Raw genomic sequence first — 8,458 nt, 5'->3', positions numbered from 1 at the left:
AGCACTCAAGAATTCACGCCACCCCTTGGGTCTCCTATGAGGATTCATAGTTTGAGCGGTGGTAACGTTCTTAACCAAATCGAAAATGTGAGATCCTGGAATGATCGTACCGTTGACAAATGCAAAATGTGTGATTTCATGACCGCCCCCAAAAATGTATCGAGCAAAGTCATCAGGCTCTTTCAACAACTCTGTGAATGGAAGGTTTTCCCGCATTGAAAATCGGCCCCAAAGTGAATTCAATAGGAGTTTGTTAATATTTCTCCTTGCAGGGTTTGAACAGATTTTTTCAGGATTCAGACGGATACCCTGTTTTTGAAAATAATCTTCAATGTAGGCATGCTTTTCAGCATCCGTCACAACCCCCGGCGGGTACCCACTGGCTTCCTGCTTGTATTGTAGAAACGTTTTCACATAATCTGCAAACAACGTTTCTGATCTTTGTTCAAAATGCCACACTTCATGAATCTCAGCCAAAACATAACCCATCTGTACAGCTTTCAACAATTCAATGCTAACCCAACAACCCGAAAGAGATCTCTCGCCGTCAGTATGAGTACATGGTGACGCTTGATTCTCAAGATGACAACATGTTCTACAAAGCGGGAACATTAGTTTGCCGCCGCATCGGTAAGGCAACACAGGGTGTAAGAGACCACGTGGCGGGTACACCGTTGCTTTAATCAACCCATAGTAATTTTCGAGACTATCAAAGTCTTTCAAAATGATCTGTGGGTGGCCGATCGGATATTCCTTTGATGATTGACAAAACGGGTAGAGACTGGTGAAATCAAAGTAACGAATTTTTTCACCGTCCGATGTTTTGTGATAGAGTTTGTACGCATTCGTTCGACCGCCAAAGAGGCTGTCTCTCGGCTTTAGACGACTGGGGTGTGTATATGTTGACATGAACTCTATGACTGATGGATCGACCTGTTTTAAACGACGCCACTGGCACTCCCACATAACTTCGACTTTTAAGCCGTACACCTTGGTGAGGGTTTCAATCTTATCATCAAAACGCCTTCTTAAAACACTGTACGGGAGCCTTGACAAAGGATGTGTCTGGGTGGGTGTGTATTTACAATCATGTCCGTGATGCATACACCCATTAAATTCTAAACCGTATTTACGACCATTTTTTTCATAATAGCCGTCAAGACAGTATTTCCCAACCACAACCTCACCCTCTGTCAGAGCGTGTTGGATGTTCACATGCCTGGTTGTTTTGACATATTCCAGCCATTCGATGCTAATGTCTGAAAATGCCTTGTTTTGGCTTGTGTACGCGTTGTTATGTGTAAGAGCGAGTGTATCACGGGTCTAGACCTGTGCATTCTATGAACTCATCACGGTATTTCAGACACGCCTCTCTTAACAGCACGACGTCGTTTCGACCGTAGAAACGGAGTTCCTTCTGAAAATCAAAAACACCGCACGCTGATTCGTTGTACCAGTCATCAAATTCACGTCTGCCAGCATTGGACATGTTGTCATATCCATAAAAGGTCTTATCCGGGTATGGGCCTATGTAATGGTTGTTTGAGCGTGTGTTAAACTTGTGTGGGAAATAACCCTTTTCTGTGGTGGTGAGATTTAACGCAGCTGTTGTTTTTGCCAGACTCATCGGTAGAAAAGAATAGCTGTCGATAAAACGCTGTTTAAAACATGCATCAAACATGAATATCAGACGGCATCCAGTCATTGTCACATCTAGTTTGATCCCGTTTTTGGAGTAATATTCCAAAAGTATGAAATTGTCAAACCCTGCAGCGTTGTGTGCTAAAAATGTGAAACCGTTGAACCTTGGTCGACGGAGCCAATTCACAAATTCACGCACACACCCGTCACCCTCAGCCGTGAACTCCACACCTGTAAATGTAATTGCGCAAACAAAATTTGCATGATGTTTGCCGTTCTCGAAACGTGTTTCAAAATCAAAAAAAATTTAGCGGTTATTTGTCTCCTTCAATCTAATGGGTTGTATGAAGCATTCATGCTTAGCGTCTGGAATCAGTTCTTCACGACAATGAACACAGTGTGGTGTCGGACACGTGTGTGGTTTGGGTTTTTTAACACTAACGTGGTAACGCCTGTTACAATTCTTACAAAATTTTGTAAGATCACAATTTGACGCTACCACGCTAGGATCGCTCTTCATAGGACGGGGCTGTTTATGTTTGTCAAAACAAAAATCAGACTTGCAAAACCTCCCACAAGACGAGCAATATCTCGAACCTGTGACCCTTGAAGGGCAGCGGGGGTCGTTACAAACATCACACCTGTATTTGCAACCATGGTCTCGGAACGAAGTGTAACCGGCATAGCAGAATTCACAGACATACGGCACCCCCATGAACGCCTTGAGGTTTAATATTCCGTAGTAATGGCTGTCGTGTATGTATAAAAAGGCTGTTTTTGCATGCGGTACAGTGCTAGTTTGAAATTTCTGCAACACCCCTACGTCTGATCTGTAAAAGATCACAATCTTGATGTCCAATAAGCTCTCAAATTTTGGAACATCATTAAAGCCGACTTTATGGTGAATAGGCAGCCCGCACCGTGTCTGAAATGTGGCAGCCAATTTTTCTAAATAAGCTGTTGGTTTCTCAGGGTTTACAAAATTTGCCAGGCATATCGTGAAGCACAATTGGTTTGTAACATTAACGGGGCAGAATAGATTCATCCTGTTCTTGCTTATTATCTGATCATGAGCCAAATCACGCAATTTACGTCGCGCGCCCCCATCACGACCTCTAGCGATTGAAACAGTCAGGTGTAGTGTCTCATCGCACATAATTTTTTTATTACTTTGGATTATTTTTTCGATGGCGTCCATCAGAATTTCATACGAATGGTTATTCGCGGGTGAAAGGATCGCATTAACATCTGAAACCAGGGTATCGCCACTCAGTGTGACATCGAAAACACCGCTTTGTCCGGCCAGTGTGTGTGAGAATTTTACGATATCTTTGAATACATCGTGGATGTGTGAAATATATGATGTTATGTCGCTGCTCGAAACGGATCTGAAATTAATATCACGACGCAGTACCACCCCATTGAACCGTGGTTTAGGTGTAACATGGTAACCGTCTATCACACCACCCCTTATAGACAATTCTTCTAAGGATACTGGATCAGATTCAGCACCACAACCATTTTGAATTTGATGTAAAACATTCTTGTCCATCGTTGTATTAGTCTCTTCTGGAAAGGTAGGATCTAGATTTTGTTTACTGTCTATTTGTAAGCTCAGCTGTAGGACTGTGTAGCAGCATCAATTGTGTTGTGTGTATTTGAAAGGTAGATTGTGTTTAAGTAGCACCAAGTGATTGGCATCATTATCATACTCAGCTGGTCAATCACTGGTAGTTTCGGGTTCCCTGAGGTGCAAATTAGGGGGCTGGACTTAGGGATTTATAAGGAAGGTCACTCCGCTACAGACTATGTCTGTAGCGGAAAAGCAGCAGCTGTCTCATTCAAACCTGGCATCTCTCCTTAAACCTCCATTTAGCCTTTTTTTTTCACAGTAACCATGTGTCTGAAAACTATCCCAGTAACTGTCTCCTACAGACCCAGAAAAACATACTCACGCTGCAGAGGCTCTGTTACAAACAACCTCATCTACCCCAACCTGTCATCTACTTCTCAAACAAGGGTGGTAGGTGGACTCTGGAACTGTCAATCCGCTGTTAAAAAAGCTGACTTTATCTCTGGTCTCACTACTCTCCACTCCCTAAACTTCCTGGCACTAACAGAGACCTGGATATCCCCACATAACACTGCTACACCTGCTGCCCTCTCTTCTGCTTACACGTTCTCCCACACTCCTAGAAAAACTGGGAGAGGAGGGGGTACTGGCCTTTTAATATCTAGAAATTGGTCCTTCACACCAATGCCTCTGACACATCTTAGCATCTCTTCTTTCGAATTCCATACAGTCTCAGTTTCTTCTCCTGTGAACATCATTCTCATAGTCTTATATCGCCCTCCAGGGCCACTTGGGACCTTTATAGATGAATTGGACACTCTCGTCAGCACTTTCTCCTTAGAAACCCCCCTAACTCTCCTTGGTGACTTCAACCTTCCATCAGCCCAGCTACAATCATCCTGCCTTCTTCCCCTTCTCCACTCTTTCTCCTTAACCAACAGCAACATCTCTCCCACACACAAAGGAGGGAATGTCTTGGACCTGGTCTTCAGTCGTCCTTCTCCAACTTCTGACCTTTCTTCCACTCCCCTTCACATCTCTGACCACCACTTCCTGACCTTTACACTCACTGTACCTACAGGATCCACAACTGTCCCCCGTCCATCCTTCATTAGACAAAACCTTCACACTGTCTCACCTTCATCTGTATCTTCCTGCATTCTTTCACATCTCCCAACCCCTGACTCATTCCTCTCCTTACCACTAGAGACCGCTACTAACTCTCTCTTCACCTCACTTTCCCTTTCCATTGATCAACTCTGTCCTATATCAACTAAACCCAAAAGGACTTCTCCCCCTGCGCCCTGGCTCTCCGATACATTGCGTAGCAATCGAAGAGTTCTTCGAGCAGCGGAGAGAAAATACAAGAAATCTCAACTTGACTCAGACCTACTGGATTACCAGAATCTTCTGCGCAAATTTTCTACTAACCTCACTACTGCTAAAACTGCTTTCTACAAAACAAAACTAGAAGCCTCTGCCCACAACCCTCAAAAACTCCACAACATCTTCTTATCCCTACTCAACCCCCCGACTTCCCCTGCCCCAACTTCATTAACAGCTGATGATTTTGCCAACTTCTTCACAGGGAAGATTGAAAAAATCTGTGAGACATTCTCCACCACTAATCCTACTCTTCCCTCTGAAAATTCGACAACTACTCTAAATCAATTTTCTAAAATCACATCTGATGAAATCATTCAGATTATTTCCACAGGCAACCCAACCACCTGTCCACTAGATCCAATACCTTCTGCAATGTTTCAAACTATCTCCCCTGACCTCATCCCTTTCATTTCTTATATCATAAACGGCTCAATCTCATCTGGCCACGTACCATCCGCCTTCAAAACAGCCAGGGTTCTTCCAATCCTAAAGAAACCCACTGCTGATCCTACAGACATTAACAATTACAGACCAGTTTCCCTCCTCTCGTTTCTATCCAAAATCCTTGAGCGCTGTGTCTACAACCAGCTATCACTCCATTTATCACAGAACAACCTCCTGGATCCTAACCAGTCTGGCTTCAGAACAGCTCATTCCACCGAGACTGCCCTTTTGGCGGTTACCGAGCAGCTACATGCAGCCAGATTGGCAAAACTGTCATCAGTTCTTATTCTCCTTGACCTATCTGCTGCATTTGACACCGTTAACCACAAGACTCTCTTGTCAATCCTGAAGAGGCTTGGAATTCGGGGCTCAGCATGGCAGTGGTTTGCTTCCTACCTTGATGAGCGATCTTACCAAGTGACTTGGAAAGGATCCACCTCTACCTCACGTAGACTCTCCACTGGTGTCCCTCAAGGCTCGGTGCTAGGTCCTCTCCTTTTCTCCCTCTACACGAGATCACTTGGTGAGGTCATTTCCTCACATGGATTATCCTACCACTGCTATGCTGATGACACACAACTCCTCTTCTCCTTTCCTCCCTCTGATCTACATGCTGCTTCCAAAATCTCTGCATGTCTAACAGACATCTCGTCTTGGATGGCAGCCCATCACCTCCAACTCAATCCCACCAAAACTGAACTAATATTCATTCCAGCAGATTCTTCACCACATCAGGATCTTGCTATTTACCTAGACAACTCGCAGCTCTCTCCTTCTGCAACAGCCCGCAACCTTGGCGTAACAATAGACAACCAACTCTCCTTCTCAACTTATATCAGCAATCTTTCCCGCTCATGTAGATTCCTTCTCTACAATATCAGACGAATCCGCCCTTACCTGTCAACCCAGGCCACCCAACTACTGGTTCAGTCCTTAGTAATCTCACGACTGGACTACTGCAACTCCCTTCTAGCTGGTCTACCTCTATGTACCATCCGACCTCTACAACTCATACAAAATGCAGCAGCACGACTGATCTTCAACCTTCCCAAATTCTCCCATACCACCCCTCTGCTACGTTCCCTTCACTGGCTCCCAGTAGCTGCACGCATCAGGTTCAAAATACTGATGCTGGCCTACAAAGCCAAACATGGAGCAGCACCATCCTACCTCACAGCCCTCATTACACCTCGCACTGCACCTCGTCTACTCCGAGCCTCCAGTACTGCTCGCCTGGTCCCTCCATCTCTGAAGGTAAAAGGAAAACATTCATCCAGACTCTTCTCCGTCTTGGCCCCTCGGTGGTGGAATGAACTTCCCCTCGAGGTCAGAACAGCTCAGTCACTGAGCACCTTCAAACGGCAGCTCAAGACCTTCCTCTTTAAAGAATATTTAGATTAAATTGTAATTTTCTTGTCAAACTTTGTGTACAGAATCTACAACAGAGTGAATTAAATAGATGTATTCATAGTTGGGGTCCTAGTGAACCGGAATTGATCTCTTCATCGATGGTAACTTGAAAGCACGTTGTAAGTCGCTCTGGATAAGGGCGTCTGCCAAATGCCGTAAATGTAAATGTAAATATCTCAATTTCCCCCCATGTCTCGATGTTTAACATTTCGTGTAGTGTTTTATTAAAATCTTCCACAGCATCACCACCAATACATTGACATTTAGACGACTCCATTATGGATGACAACAAGTTTTAAAACACCCTTACACACGTGAAATGCCACTTAAACGCAACAAAACCGCTGATAACGATGACCAATCGACACGCTTCAGATCTGATGTATGTTCTACAGCTTTGGCTATAATCCCTACAGTCCTAATCAACTTTTCTTGCAAGTCATACACCTTAACAATGTTATCTAATACCTGTTTAAGGCATACACAGCATTCAGAATGATTAGAAAACCGCCGGTACCTCTGTGGGTCGATGTGGTTTGGTTCTGTTTGCGTGGCGATGTCTGATCTGGCAAAATCTACCGCATCCCACGCTTTGTAATCCGTGTTGGTCCAATCGGTGACAAAGTCGAGATCAACGTTTACGGGGTTTCTACCTGTAACAAATCACACGATGTTAAAATTAATATTTTATTAAAATAACGATCGCGTTAAAACCATGTAAATACACACCTTCTGGCTTTTCCGGGAGCTTGAAATCTGTTTTCGTCTTCTTTCCTGATAGTTTTATCAAACCTGATTGTCAATATTTTATTAAAATAATAATAAATTGTGTTAAAACATATGTAATACACACCTTGCGGCTTTTTCACCATACGCTTTTGTGACTTTTCCACGCACAGATCTACCACGGGAGCTAGGTGCTTGCGTTTGCGTGTGGCTTTCCGACCTGACGGCTTGTCGACCCCTGTATTATCAACGCCTGGCTCAGGAATGGTGGCCACTAGTTGTCTGATGGTTGCTGTACAGAACGAGAGATATTACAATCACAACCATATGATGAAAAATTCATAAAACCGTATTAGATAGTCATAAATATATTACCTAAACTGTCGGCAGAGCATCCAACATCCGCGGTTACAACGTTGGAATTTGGATAATGTTCTGCTATTAGAATGCATACACGGTCAAAAACACACACTCACAACTATGTAGTGATATTATTATTAGTAGGATCTGTGGTTTTTACAATTACCTTGGTATGAAATTTGTGGTTCAGAATCACCCGCACCAAAACCCTCGGTCCATAGACTTTCGAACCCCGGTGTTTCAAAACACGCCAGGTTTGATGGTCCTTCGAGTGATTCTACAGAAAAGTTACACCTATTAACAAATAAATAAATATACACACACATACGTTGTAACAAGACTTATAGTTTATGTGTTATGAAAAACTTACTGAGAGTTCATCGTCGGTGCTGGTCCTTGTGATGTCGATCAGTTGAATGAAGACCTCGAGGGTCTCTCTTGTTATATAGACCTCTGTGTGTGTGTGTGTGTGTGTGTGTGTGTGTGTGTGTGTATGTGTGTGTGTGTGTGTGTGTGCGTGTGTGTGAGATTTGTAAGGTCACATGTTGATTCAGTGTTTGCGAGAATGGTGGAACCAGATGACTCTCGTTGTAAAACAAATGGTACGGTTAGGTGTTAAAGATTGTTAGAGGATGTGCTAGGGTCTATGTGTGTGTGTGTGTGGGATATCATAAAACGGTTTCATTTATTTTAGCAGTAGGGGTATGAAATTAACTTTGTTTGAAGGCAAAATAGTTTTTCTTTAACTAGAAACAGTTTTAAAACATATATCATTTAAATAAGGTTTCTGTTTTGGTCTGTGTGTGTGTGTGTGTGTGTGTGTGTGTGTGTGTGTGTGTGTGTGTCAATATGAGACTCTGCAAGGTGTCGGGGAAGAATGTTAGATGAAACCGGGAAGGGAGGTGCGTGGGGAAAGGG

General features: G+C 43.6%; 2 long non-coding RNA genes across 2 annotated transcripts; both read right to left on the bottom strand.

Moving 5' to 3' along the window:
- Positions 1-6,963: 6,963 nt before the first annotated feature.
- Positions 6,964-7,374, bottom strand: LOC114778367 (uncharacterized). Its single transcript, XR_003746319.1, has 3 exons — positions 7,308-7,374; positions 7,184-7,228; positions 6,964-7,107 (listed from the first exon to the last, which is right to left on the bottom strand). It is a non-coding gene; the product is annotated as an uncharacterized LOC114778367 (long non-coding RNA).
- Positions 7,375-7,377: 3 nt separating this feature from the next.
- Positions 7,378-7,751, bottom strand: LOC114778366 (uncharacterized). The gene is made up of 3 exons (XR_003746318.1): positions 7,707-7,751; positions 7,556-7,615; positions 7,378-7,472 (listed from the first exon to the last, which is right to left on the bottom strand). It is a non-coding gene; the product is annotated as an uncharacterized LOC114778366 (long non-coding RNA).
- Between the last annotated feature and the right edge of the window lie 707 nt (positions 7,752-8,458).

Source organism: Denticeps clupeoides, unplaced genomic scaffold (assembly GCF_900700375.1).
Source record: "Denticeps clupeoides unplaced genomic scaffold, fDenClu1.1, whole genome shotgun sequence".
NCBI classification, from domain to species: domain Eukaryota; kingdom Metazoa; phylum Chordata; class Actinopteri; order Clupeiformes; family Denticipitidae; genus Denticeps; species Denticeps clupeoides.
This window is presented reverse-complemented; position numbering and strand designations above follow the sequence as displayed.